Here is a 12167-nt window from a genome sequence, read left to right on the forward strand (position 1 = left end):
GAAACAATCGCCTCCGGGTTACTTCGAAAGAAAAAATATAATTCTGTTATTGTTTATTGTCTATTTTAAAATGTGAGTTATAAAATATCTCGCAGAGTTTCTTTCGCCGTTTCTTCTTAGGCCTGAGGTGTTTATTTCCGAACCGGTGGTAAAATAATGACAGTCAATAAGTAACGCTTCTATATTGACTAAAGATTTTCAAATTTGGAATGTTTAGATATATATTTAAGATTTGTTATTATTAACCTGTTGATTTTCTAAATAAGTTTATTTGTGATATGAAATTTATTTCGACGAGATAAAAATTCGAAGTGGAATGTGCATTTTATTTAAAGACAAAAAGTACAGATTAAAAAATTTATGTATGTAATATTTTTTTTTTATAAATACATATTGTTACGCATTTCAAATCCCCAATGTAAGCCCCTTATAAATAACATCGTACGTAAACAAATCCGATAGTAAATAGAAAACCGTATATAACTGTCAATTTAGCGGACATGTAATTTCGATACGCGAAATCGACATCTGCATTAATTTTGGCAGCTGCCTAGATTTTGTGGGGAATATGCTTTTCTATGCCATAAAGAATAGGGGTTGTTTTGGTATGGTTATCAATCGTAGTTTGGGGATTGCGATCGCGCCTGTCTTTTGCGTGGAACCCTTCCGCGTGGACCCGGATTATGTCCACTGGGACATGTACGGATAGCAAAGCAATGTCTACAAATAAGCCATTATTATTGTTTGTCATATAGTTCCATCTAGTTCCTGAATCACTGATTAAACTTATTTTATAATAATATATGTATAATAAAAATAATTTGTCGTTCAATAGGCGACGAATGAGCGTAAAGTATTTAGTCAGATTGCTCATCAAAAAACATATATACATAATAATAATAAATCACTGAACTGATTTTGATGAAATTTTGTATGAAGCAACCTTGAAACTTATGGGCTTTTTATACCTAACACTGCCCCTTACCCCTACCGCGACTGTACTGTATAATATTAGTATAAATAAATTAGCAATTGAAATGATCTTGTGGAAATTTGTTTTTTTTTTTTTATTTGATCAAGTACAAGGATTAAATAGTAGCTGGCTATAGTTTTTTTTTCAATATTAGTAAAGTCTAAGCATCGAAGCGAAGCGTCCAAGCAGAGAAATAATGTATTATGCTAACGCTACACGATTCGAAGCTTAAATAAGGGTTGTGAGGATGGCATGAGTCAGCGCTGACCGCTGATGAAGATCTCATTCACACCTCGGCTTTGTGCATATTGTCGCACGTTGCTTGCACATTCGGGATTACTACACCGAACTCCGAACACTGCTTTACCGGACAATGACTCGGCTATTTCATGCAAATTTTTGTATAACTGCTCCTTTGAAATGTTGTATTGTATTAAAATAGTACAAAAACTTGTGATTGAAAGTCAAACACAGTAAACTATAATATCTGTTATTTTAAATGGCATGAAGTAAATAATAAAGCAAAACCATTTCAAAACAAAATAAATTGGTCGCAATTTCGTCGTCGCAAATTTTTCCAAATGCACATTCCACTTCGAATTTTTATCTCGTCGAAATAAATTTCATACCACAAATAAACTTATTTAGAAAATCAACAGGTTAATAATAACAAATCTTAAATAAATATCTAAACATTCCAAATTTGAAAATCTTTAGTCAATATAGAAGCGTTACTTATTGACTGTCATTAATTTACCACCGGTTCGGAAATAAACACCTCAGGCCTAAGAAGAAACGGCGAAAGAAACTCTGCGAGATATTTTATAACTCACATTTTAAAATAGACAATAAACAGTAACAAAAATATATATTTTTTCTTTCGAAATAACCCGGAGGCGATTGTTTCATTCCCAAAGTGTGCTATACTTATTGGTAACTTCAGGTTACAAATATAAAAAATTGGTAGAGGAAAAACAAGACTATTAAATATTTGAAACGGACCAGCAAGCCTAATACCAGATATAACGACTCAACCGGCTTTAGTTAAATTAAAGTAATAATACTAAACTAATAATAAGGGAATTTAAATTAGCATTGAAATTAAAAAAAAACTTATATAAAAATGGACAAAAATATAAGTATAAATACTATACCAATTGATATGCATTATGTTGTCCTGAAGTATCATGCAAGTATTTTACATAAGCATTTTATTGTATTTTCGGTATAAATATTTTACTATCCGATTGTTTTTTCGGCAAAAATATTTTCAGTTTACGTATATATGTTATACGTTGTTATGGCTGTATTTTTTACGAGCTAAAAATCGCTTACGAGCTGATATCAAAATTTTACACCGGCATTTATAATGTTTTACAAATTCTTGTGCGAAGATGGTTTTAAGTCTTTTTTTATATATGTAGATGTTGTAGTAAAAACAGTTTTCATGCTTTACAAATTAATTGATTATTTGTAAATTTACATATTTTAATAATGTGATAAATCCTAAAACATTACTAATTATATTTTTGATATATTTATCGCATGATACTAAAAGTAATGATTGTTGACCGGACGCTACGTGGGATCTTCCCATATTAATCTTTCTCATAGAAAATACGAGTAGCAATGAATCAATTGTGTCTGTTTTGATCGCTCCGCCGCAGATCCTTTAGCGTTAAAGACGCGGAAACTTTGCTCATGCTTAAAATTCGAATCTTTGAGCAGAAGTAAAACTTTCTAGCACTTTTCCTTTATAGGTATAGAATTCTTTGATCTAAGATTTCACTTGCTCGATGTGTGTTTATAATAACACTTCTCAAACGTGATGATGAAGGATAAAAATTGTATAGGAACGCTTGTATTAGTTATAATTCTATTTATAATAACTATACCTAACCAATCCATGGTAGACTAGCGTATTTTTTTATATAGGTATGACGAGTATATGGGCCACCTGATGGTAAGTGGTCACCAACGCCCAATGATATTGGCATTGTAAGAAATGTTAATCATCGCTTACATTGCCAATGCGCTACCAACGTTGAGAACTGAGATGTTATGTCCCTTGTGCCTGTAATTACTGACTCACCCTTCAAACCAGAACACAATACCAAGTACTGCTGATTTGCGATAGAATATCTGATGAGTGGGTGGTACCTACACAGACGAGCTTGCACAAAGCCCTACCACCAGTAAATACATGAAATATTGGAGTATACTCCACCTGGCCTGGTGAAGTATACTCCATACCTTCTCCATAATTGGCAGTAAGACATTTAAGATTTGTTACTTCATTTTTATATATAATACATATTTAAACAATATAGATTATGAATATTTAACATTATACTATCAATTCGTTAATGTTACGAAAATATATCATAAGTTTTCTTCTAGAAGTCTTAGGAATACTTCCAAGAATTATTATTATTGTTGATAATAATGTGCAGTTATTTGCAATAACCGAACGCATAGTATGAGATGTTGAATTGACAATTGCGATAAAGTTGTACCATTTGTGAGTGGTATTAAAGTTATTCTTACACAAATATGATTTACAGCGTTTCTGGGAACAGACATAGCTCCCGTAGCCCAACTCTTCCCTATTGTCGCCTGTGGACTTTTTTTTCTAAATAATTTCGAAGCAACGTTGTCAGAAAGGATAATTTCAAATCTATGTGTCCGTCGTGTGCGGACAATGCCCACTATTAGCGGATTATAATCCGCAAAAAGAGCAGGTACTGTTTCAGACACAGTCCAAGTTTAGTGTATACGCGTTTTGTAAATGACGCTCTGTATAAATATTTTTGATGAAAAAAAATGACTTCAATTCTTTAATTTTATACGACCGATTTATTAATCGCCAGTTCACTTTTCAAAATAACATAGTCCCATCGATAAATCAGCCCCAAATCAACAAATTCAGGATAAAATAAGTACGTTACTAATTCTTCTATTCTACTCAAATCAAATCTTATACCTACAAATGTATTTGTACTATTGTCAACTGTCGCTTTGATTTAATTGCATATGAAATCAACAAATCTTAAAACACGTCCAACAAGTGTTCAGCTCGTAACTTGTTGACGATTTTCTCAAACAATAACATTCAGCCGGACACTACGTGATATTGCCTTCGACTCTACTATACGTTTGTTATTTTAGTTGTTGCTCAAATAATTTTAACTTCTGAATATGTTTCGGGTTCCTGGAATATTTTTAATTTGCAAAAAATAACATCTATTTTAAAAATAACAAAACAATCTATAATAATCATTTGTTGTTCTGACTAGGTAACTAGGGAAAAAAAATCTTGACTTTATATATGTACATATAATAAAACTGCAACGGCGATATATATACGTTAAATTTATACATTACAATGTCATTAAAACCGAGCCATTAAATTGCAAGAAATATTAAATACAGTAACAACTTATAAATGCCCCACTGCTGGGCTAAGGCCTACTCTCCCTTTTTGAGGAGGAGGTTTGGAGCTTAAAAAACTTTAGTATTTTTCAAACCGATAATTTGTTAGTATTATGAAACTTGTTAAAGCCCGTTATCGATAAAGCGGCAAGTAACATCAACAAATATATTATAACCAGGAAAAGTTTATCAATATCCAAACAAACAACAGTTGATTTAACCGTATCTATAAAAATGTATACAAATCCAAAATAGTTGTTTAACGGACCACACTTGATGTTCCCGCTGCATCGAATCGTACAACATCTTGGACTTGTCAATCATACCTTTCAAGAACCGCTATAAAGTACACAACGCCCCACGAGACCATGTGAACATTTGATCACAGCCCACACAATTGATACAATTGCGAGAACGCCTTCAAAACCTTGATTTTAACAATATATTCGCGGTTAACAGTACACATTTAGCCTTTTCGTCATGCATATTTTCGATATCCTTATGTCTTTGTGTTAGAGTTCAAATTACAGTAAAATATCTAGGCTACATGACGATGGAAGATAATCCGAAACAGAGGGTTTTGCACCTGCTGTTTTATGAGATAAGAATATTGACTACGTGCGAAAAAAATATGAAAAAGATGTCAGCTATGTATTTTAAACAATACTCCTATTTGGATATGCTGTTTATTTATTTTTTAATGTGCAAGTTTTCAATTTATATCAGTTTTATTATATGGCAATAGCTTTTCCCCGTAATTCAGTTCGCATAGCAAATATGTTCCTGTAAATTATATACTTAAGACCTTAACCAAATCTAAGACTACCTCGATTTCTTCGTGACAGAAATAAGCCAATAGACAGAGCTACTTTCGCATTTATAATATTAGTACATATCATGAATCATGGTATTTTATTCTATAAACTTTTATTCAGCTACACCCACACAATCTATAATCCGTCGAGTGGCACCCACAACAGACTTCCTAACCGGCTCTAATCTCCAAGCAACATCAGTGTTGTCGAGAACGATGGCATCCCTCGCGCAGATGCACAAAACGGGTCCACATATCAAAAAGAGAAAATCAAGAAATCCGCTCAATGGAAATCCTTTCGCCAAGGTATGCTGACTATTTTACATACTTCTATTCTTTCATATCCGGTTACTATATTTAAAAAAAAAAAAACAATTAGTTTTGCCTTATGCATGAATAAAAAGCATTTAAAAAATAACGTTCCGTAAGTATTGAAGTCATATCAAAATTATCGGTTACAGATGTAAAAAAATAATTCGTTAAATATAGAAACCGGGCTATAACTATAACTCACTGGTGTTTTACTAATATTTTCCCTTCAGAAACACTCCATACTAAACTAACATTAAACAAAATTGGAAAAAAATAATTCTATAAAATGCGTGTATTAGGTTTTTTTAAATTATTAATTTACAATTTTCAGTTAAATGTCACTATTAATATGGTCAGGCGCGCTTGTGTGAATACCACTCATTAGTTTACCGCCTCATATCAATAGTTTGTATCGTTGTGTGTGTATATCGTTTATCGTTTGTTTTGTAGAGTTAAGAAGCTAGGTAAGGAACAGGCAAATAGGACATTACATGTTAGATTCCAGTCTGCGATACAAATATAAAATTAAAAAAAAAATTTTGAAACACCACTCTCAACTTTAGGATGTAATTGTAACATGGGATGCCAAAACTTACTGCTATGAACAGCGCATTAGAAATATGCATAAAAGACAATGTGCACAAATATCTCTTATATTATGAAGGTTTTTATTTACCCATTCGGAATATTAAGATATATATTTTTACATAGTCTCCTAACAATGTGTTTTACAAAACCTCGATTATTTAGCTAAATCGAGTAAATCTGTACCAAGCATATAAGCATCACTGAATATTCGTGTGTTTAATTTGTGTTTTTAATACAGTGCTTTACTTTGATGTAAAATAACGTGAAAAACCTACAAGTGTATGTTTGTGTGTATTCACGAACAGTCAACGGAGCAACGTGATGAATTAAGCTCCAAACCTTCTCATTAAAGGATAACCCAGAACCCCTGTTATGTTTCCCTAAACAGGCTCTTACTTTTAGTTAAATAAGGAACATAATTTCAGGGTGTGATACTAAAAACCTTGATCAGAAAACCCAAGAAGTCGAACTCCGCTAACCGTAAATGCGTGCTCGTGCGTCTCTCCAGCGGGCGAGAGATGATCGCCTACGTGCCGGGCATCGGACACAACCTGCAGGAACACAATATCGTGCTCGTTAGAGTCGGCAGGTGAGTGATGTGGTTCATCATGACAAATGGAGCAGTCGCCATAATACTGCAGCACATCTTGACTATAAATATACTTAGCTATAGATCTTTTTACAATTACAAAGGTGAGTGAGCCAGTGTAAATGCAGGCAAAAGATATATACCTCTGTTCCCATTATTGGTGCGTTGACGATGTAAGGAATAGTTAATATTTTCAAAATTCATGGGCGATGGTGACTACTTATCAACCTTGTGATTAGCTTTATAAGCGATCCATCAAACTAACCAAAAACCAAATGGATTAATATTAAATTTAACAAGTATCTGCTGCGTCTGCCACCAATAATGTATGATGAATTTGGGTTTTTTATCAATTTCAGAGTTAAAGATTGTCCCGGTGTGAAGCTGAAATGCGTCCGAGGTAAATTCGACTTGCCGCACGTCATCAAGCAGAAAGTATAGTAGTCTGTTATATCCAGTTGTGTAAGGTTATTTGTAGCGAAATAAATCTAGTTTCAGTACAGGAATTAGTTTTATTTTTAGATTTCTTAACCTAAAAATAACTTTAATTAAGAAGCTAATATAACACTAATGTTCGCGCGGTGGATTATTGAAAATTTGAGTAGTACATATATGAAATTGCAAGTTTCGTACTGTTATTTTTTCACTCTTATTTCCATTTATTTATTGATATCATTCCGTGTGCATCTTAATAGCTAATAAACATAACACAAATCGTTTGATGAACAGAGGCAAAAAATATATTGAACGGTTTCGTATTTGCTTTTAAACATTTTATATTGATTATCTACAAATTAAAAATACACTAAACCCATTTAAAGTAAATATAAAAGTAAATTATGTATATCTATCGATCATCTTTGAATACACAATAAACACTCATTCTGAACCCGATTGGTCGGAAAGAAGCAAAAAGCGGCGCTTGCGCAAGCCGCACCCATTCTATTGTAACTTAATGGTATGTACTTAACTTTTTATTCAATGGGGACTTGAATGGGGTTAAGCTCGGTAGTCCACCTTATCTTTATGATACAAGATAGAAAAATCTATTGAAGATATTTGACTCGATATAGATATTGTTAGTGTAAACTTCAAATTGATTATAACTTTCTATGATTTTGTAACAAAACTAAAAGGTTTTAAATAATGAAAAGGTCAATTTATGTTTGGTCATTTATTAAATTTATTTCAACTTACAATTCTTTAGAGAATAATATTCTGCAAGTATACTATTTATAAGATTGCACAAACATCATTGCACAAACACCTTAGAGTTTAGAACTTCTAGTTCAAAATAAAAAAAATTAAACACTATTATAATTCTAAATCTCTAAAGGAACGTCTGGTCACACACTATACACCTATTCGAAGACAGCAGACGTATGATCTTAGATAGGTCTTTTTTCAAATAAGTGACCTTGAGTGAATTGTGGATCTCTCGTAGTTTTCTCCTGTCACGGCTCTGCTTTGCAGCAAAATTATTCCTCTCTCTCTGTTTTCTATAAAAATCGTCGGCGTTCTGATTAGTTTGCACGGCACGACGCATTCTCGGATTATTACCGAGCAACGACCCTCCGTTCTTTTCGGCCATTGCTCTGAGGGCTTCCCTCTCGAACGCAAGGTAGTCCGGATCGTCTGATAGAGCGTCTACATCTATCATATAACTTGGACGCTTTTTTTTTTTGTCTGATACCGGAGACTTGGGTGGCGAAAATACGCACGTACTCCTTGAGACACTCATCGATTGCGACATATTTGTACTCGAAGACGCAGGCGCTGGTTCAACAACGGGCACGTACATGGGCTGGACATACCCGATGTATGGGTACGGTTCAACACTGTGTTGCACTGTGCTTATACACGGATACGGTGGAAGCTCCGTTGGACGCTTTTTTTTTTGTCTGATCCCGGAGACTTGGGTGGCGATATCAAGCACGTACTTATATAATTATTAGTCGATTGCTGCAACCCGGAACTCGAAGGCCCAGGCGATGGTTCAACAACGGGCACGTACATGGGCTGGACATACCCGATGTATGGGTACGGTTCAACACTGTATTGCACTGTGCTTATACACGGATGAGGTGGAAGCTCCGTATTTGTTTGCGATGTCGTTTCACGTGTACTATTTACAGATAGATCTAATGGTGAGTCCTCAGCGTATGGTGTCCAGAGAGCCATGATTACTTTAGTTAGTACGGTTAGTAGTTACGGTTGACTGCGAGTAACTAATGATGTTGTTGGTCGCCCCGGTCTTTTATTCTCGGGGGTGTGGTCTAATTGTGCAGGGCACCCCCACCCCGCTGCACGGGTTACTTCCGCTACCTGAACCAACGGGACACATCGGAAGAACAATGGGGTGACTTTCGGTCTATTATGAAGAGTTGCGTAGATTTTGCGTTTGCTATTAATTTGCTACTCAAGCTTGCTTGTTTTTGACACAATAGATAGAAAAATGTGAAGGTTGATTACAATGATATCATGATGTCACAATTTTCTGATACAATATCGCGAAATGTTTTCAAATAATTTCTTCATTTTATTGTATGTACGATGCTCTACGTGTTCTTTGGTTTCATACTGATATTAATTTAAGTAATTTATTATAACCATTGCAGAAAAAATTGTTGGAGAATATGATTTTAGTTGCAACATTCGGTCAAATAGAAGTTAAACCATTCGTGAATAATGAAAGATAATTCGAACGATTCATAAATGTTATTCATGCAAGAACAGGAAGCAAATGACACCGTATGGCTCCTCTCCGGATGTAACTGTATTTAATTTTATATATATTAAGTTTTAGCTGACAACGCAGTCACGGAAAATTATGTACAACCTTGTAATACTCCAAGTATACTATTTATAAGATTGCACAAACATCATTGCACAAACACCTTAGAGTTTAGAACTTCTAGTTCAAAATAAAAAAAATTAAACACTATTATAATTCTAAATCTCTAAAGGAACGTCTGGTCACACACTATACACCTATTCGAAGACAGCAGACGTATGATCTTAGACAGGTATTTTTTCAAATAAGTGACCTTGAGTGAATTGTGGATCTCTCGTAGTTTTCTCCTATCACGGCTCTGCTTTGCAGCAAAATTATTCCTCTCTCTCTGTTTTCTCTAAAAATTGTCGGTGTTCTGATTAGTTTGCACGGCACGACGCATTCTCGGATTATTACCGAGCAACGACCCTCCTTTCTTTTCGGCCATTGCTCTGAGGGCTTCCCTCTCGAACGCAAGGTAGTCCGGATCGTCTGATAAAGCGTCTACATCTATCATATAACTTGGACGCTTTTTTTTTTCGTCTGATACCGGAGACTTGGGTGGCGAAAATACGCACGTACTCCTTGAGACACTCATCGATTGCGACATATTTGTACTCGAAGACGCAGACGCTGGTTCAACAACGGGCACGTACATGGGCTGGACATACCCGATGTATGGGTACGGTTCAACACTGTGTCGCACTGTGCTTATACACGGATACGGTGGAAGCTCCGTTGGACGCTTTTTTTTTGTCTGATCCCGGAGACTTGGGTGGCGATATCAAGCACGTACTTATATAATTATTAGTCGATTGCTGCAACCCGGAACTCGAAGGCCCAGGCGATGGTTCAACAACGGGCACGTACATGGGCTGGACATACCCGATGTATGGGTACGGTTCAACACTGTGTCGCACTGTGCTTATACACGGATACGGTGGAAGCTCCGTTGGACGCTTTTTTTTTGTCTGATCCCGGAGACTTGGGTGGCGATATCAAGCACGTACTTATATAATTATTAGTCGATTGCTGCAACCCGGAACTCGAAGGCCCAGGCGATGGTTCAACAACGGGCACGTACATGGGCTGGACATACCCGATGTATGGGTACGGTTCAACACTGTGTTGCACTGTGCTTATACACGAATGCTGTGGAAGCTCCGTATTTGTTTGCGATGTTGACAAGGTTGACATACTCGTTCTCTGAGCTTGGGCCTTAATTTCGCAATTCTTTTCTTTAGATATGTCACTTGAAACGCGTGACGAACTTCTCTTAACTTTCGTCTGTCTCTGCTCTGTTTCGCCGCGTAATTGTTTTTTTCTCTCTGCTTCCTGTACGAGTCGTCAGCGTCTCGATTCCTCTGGACCGCTCGCCTCATTCTCGGATTATTTCCAAGTAAGCTGCCTCCATTCTTCTCGGCCATAGCTCGAAATGCATCCTGCTTGAAAAGGCTTGATACTCGGCATCATCAGACAGCGAGTCGACATCTAAGTCCTCTGATTGCGATGTTGAAGGTGCGTTTCTGTAGTTCCAACTCTCGACCGGAGATATTTGGGACGGCGGGATGTTGCACTCATAACAATTGTAAGATCTATTTTCATGTTCTAAGCTCGGTGGCTCTGATGAATATCTATAGTCAGGAACCTTGGAACCAGGTGTTGAGGTACTGTCTGGTGAGACTTCCTGTTTAACATTTGTAGTTAAGTCCAAAGGTTCCTCCGCGTAGGGGATCCACAAAGCCATTTTTTAGCATGTGTTGTTTTCTGAACAAATAGTCAGTAAACACTGAATGCAATTTTCTAACGCGTCTGTCTCATTTGTGGGCGTAAAAGGGTGTTGTGGAAGGGGTAATCCTCTACCTGCGGGACTCGTAACGGGACTGTAGGCGACATAAATATTAAATTTCCCCTTAAACAATAGGATTCTATTACTATTTTGCTGGGAGTAAGTCAAATATTACAGTTAGGAATGTCCAATGGAATAAAATAAGCAAAGAAATATAATTAGTAATTATTTAAATCAGTTACAGTCTCTTAATGTCATATATTTATAGCGGGATCAAAAAAATGTCCTTATGAATTGTTAGCGTTAACAAAGTCGCGTGCGACATGTTTACTTAGTATAAATTACAGCAGCTTTTGAACTACAGCCGAGAACTTGAGTACATTTTGTTATTTGAGAACCTTTATTTGCCTTTTATACAATTTTATCTTAATTCGAAACCTTTGTTCTTTGCTCTTGTATAGACTGAGCGAGTTGTGTTCAATTTATCGCAATGCGGTCGCTGTAAACAATAGTGGCATCATCCGAGTTTTCTGCTTAACACGAAACTGACGCAAAAGCTATCAGTAAATAAATCTTAAACATCACTCCAAGAACAAATTAAACGTTGATATTTGTGAATTGAGTTTATTGTATTTATTTACTGAAATAATTACACCGTCAAGTTATCACTAAGCCTTAAAATTAACAATTAAAAAATATGTACTTACGAATTTATACGTCTTTAAAAATCAAAGTTTCACATAAAAAATCAAAAATCAAACCTTCTCAACTAAATTTCGGTGATAAAAGTATGTGTGAGAAGTGAGCTATAAGAACGTAACATAAATGTTATATTTTTAAATACATAATTAGATAAGCATTTTTCAACCCGTCTGTGTTAGACAGTAACTTTCTGTC

The 12167-nt window shown here is 35.4% G+C and overlaps 1 protein-coding gene and 1 pseudogene; both read right to left on the minus strand.

Annotated features, from left to right (window-relative positions):
• LOC126769487 (uncharacterized) overlaps nt 1-12167 on the minus strand; it is a 1339673-nt gene that overhangs the window by 617229 nt on the left and 710277 nt on the right.
• LOC126769578 (hepatic leukemia factor-like) lies at nt 10621-11228 on the minus strand (annotated as a pseudogene).

This window comes from Nymphalis io, chromosome 7 (assembly GCF_905147045.1).
Source record: "Nymphalis io chromosome 7, ilAglIoxx1.1, whole genome shotgun sequence".
Lineage (NCBI taxonomy): Eukaryota > Metazoa > Arthropoda > Insecta > Lepidoptera > Nymphalidae > Nymphalis > Nymphalis io.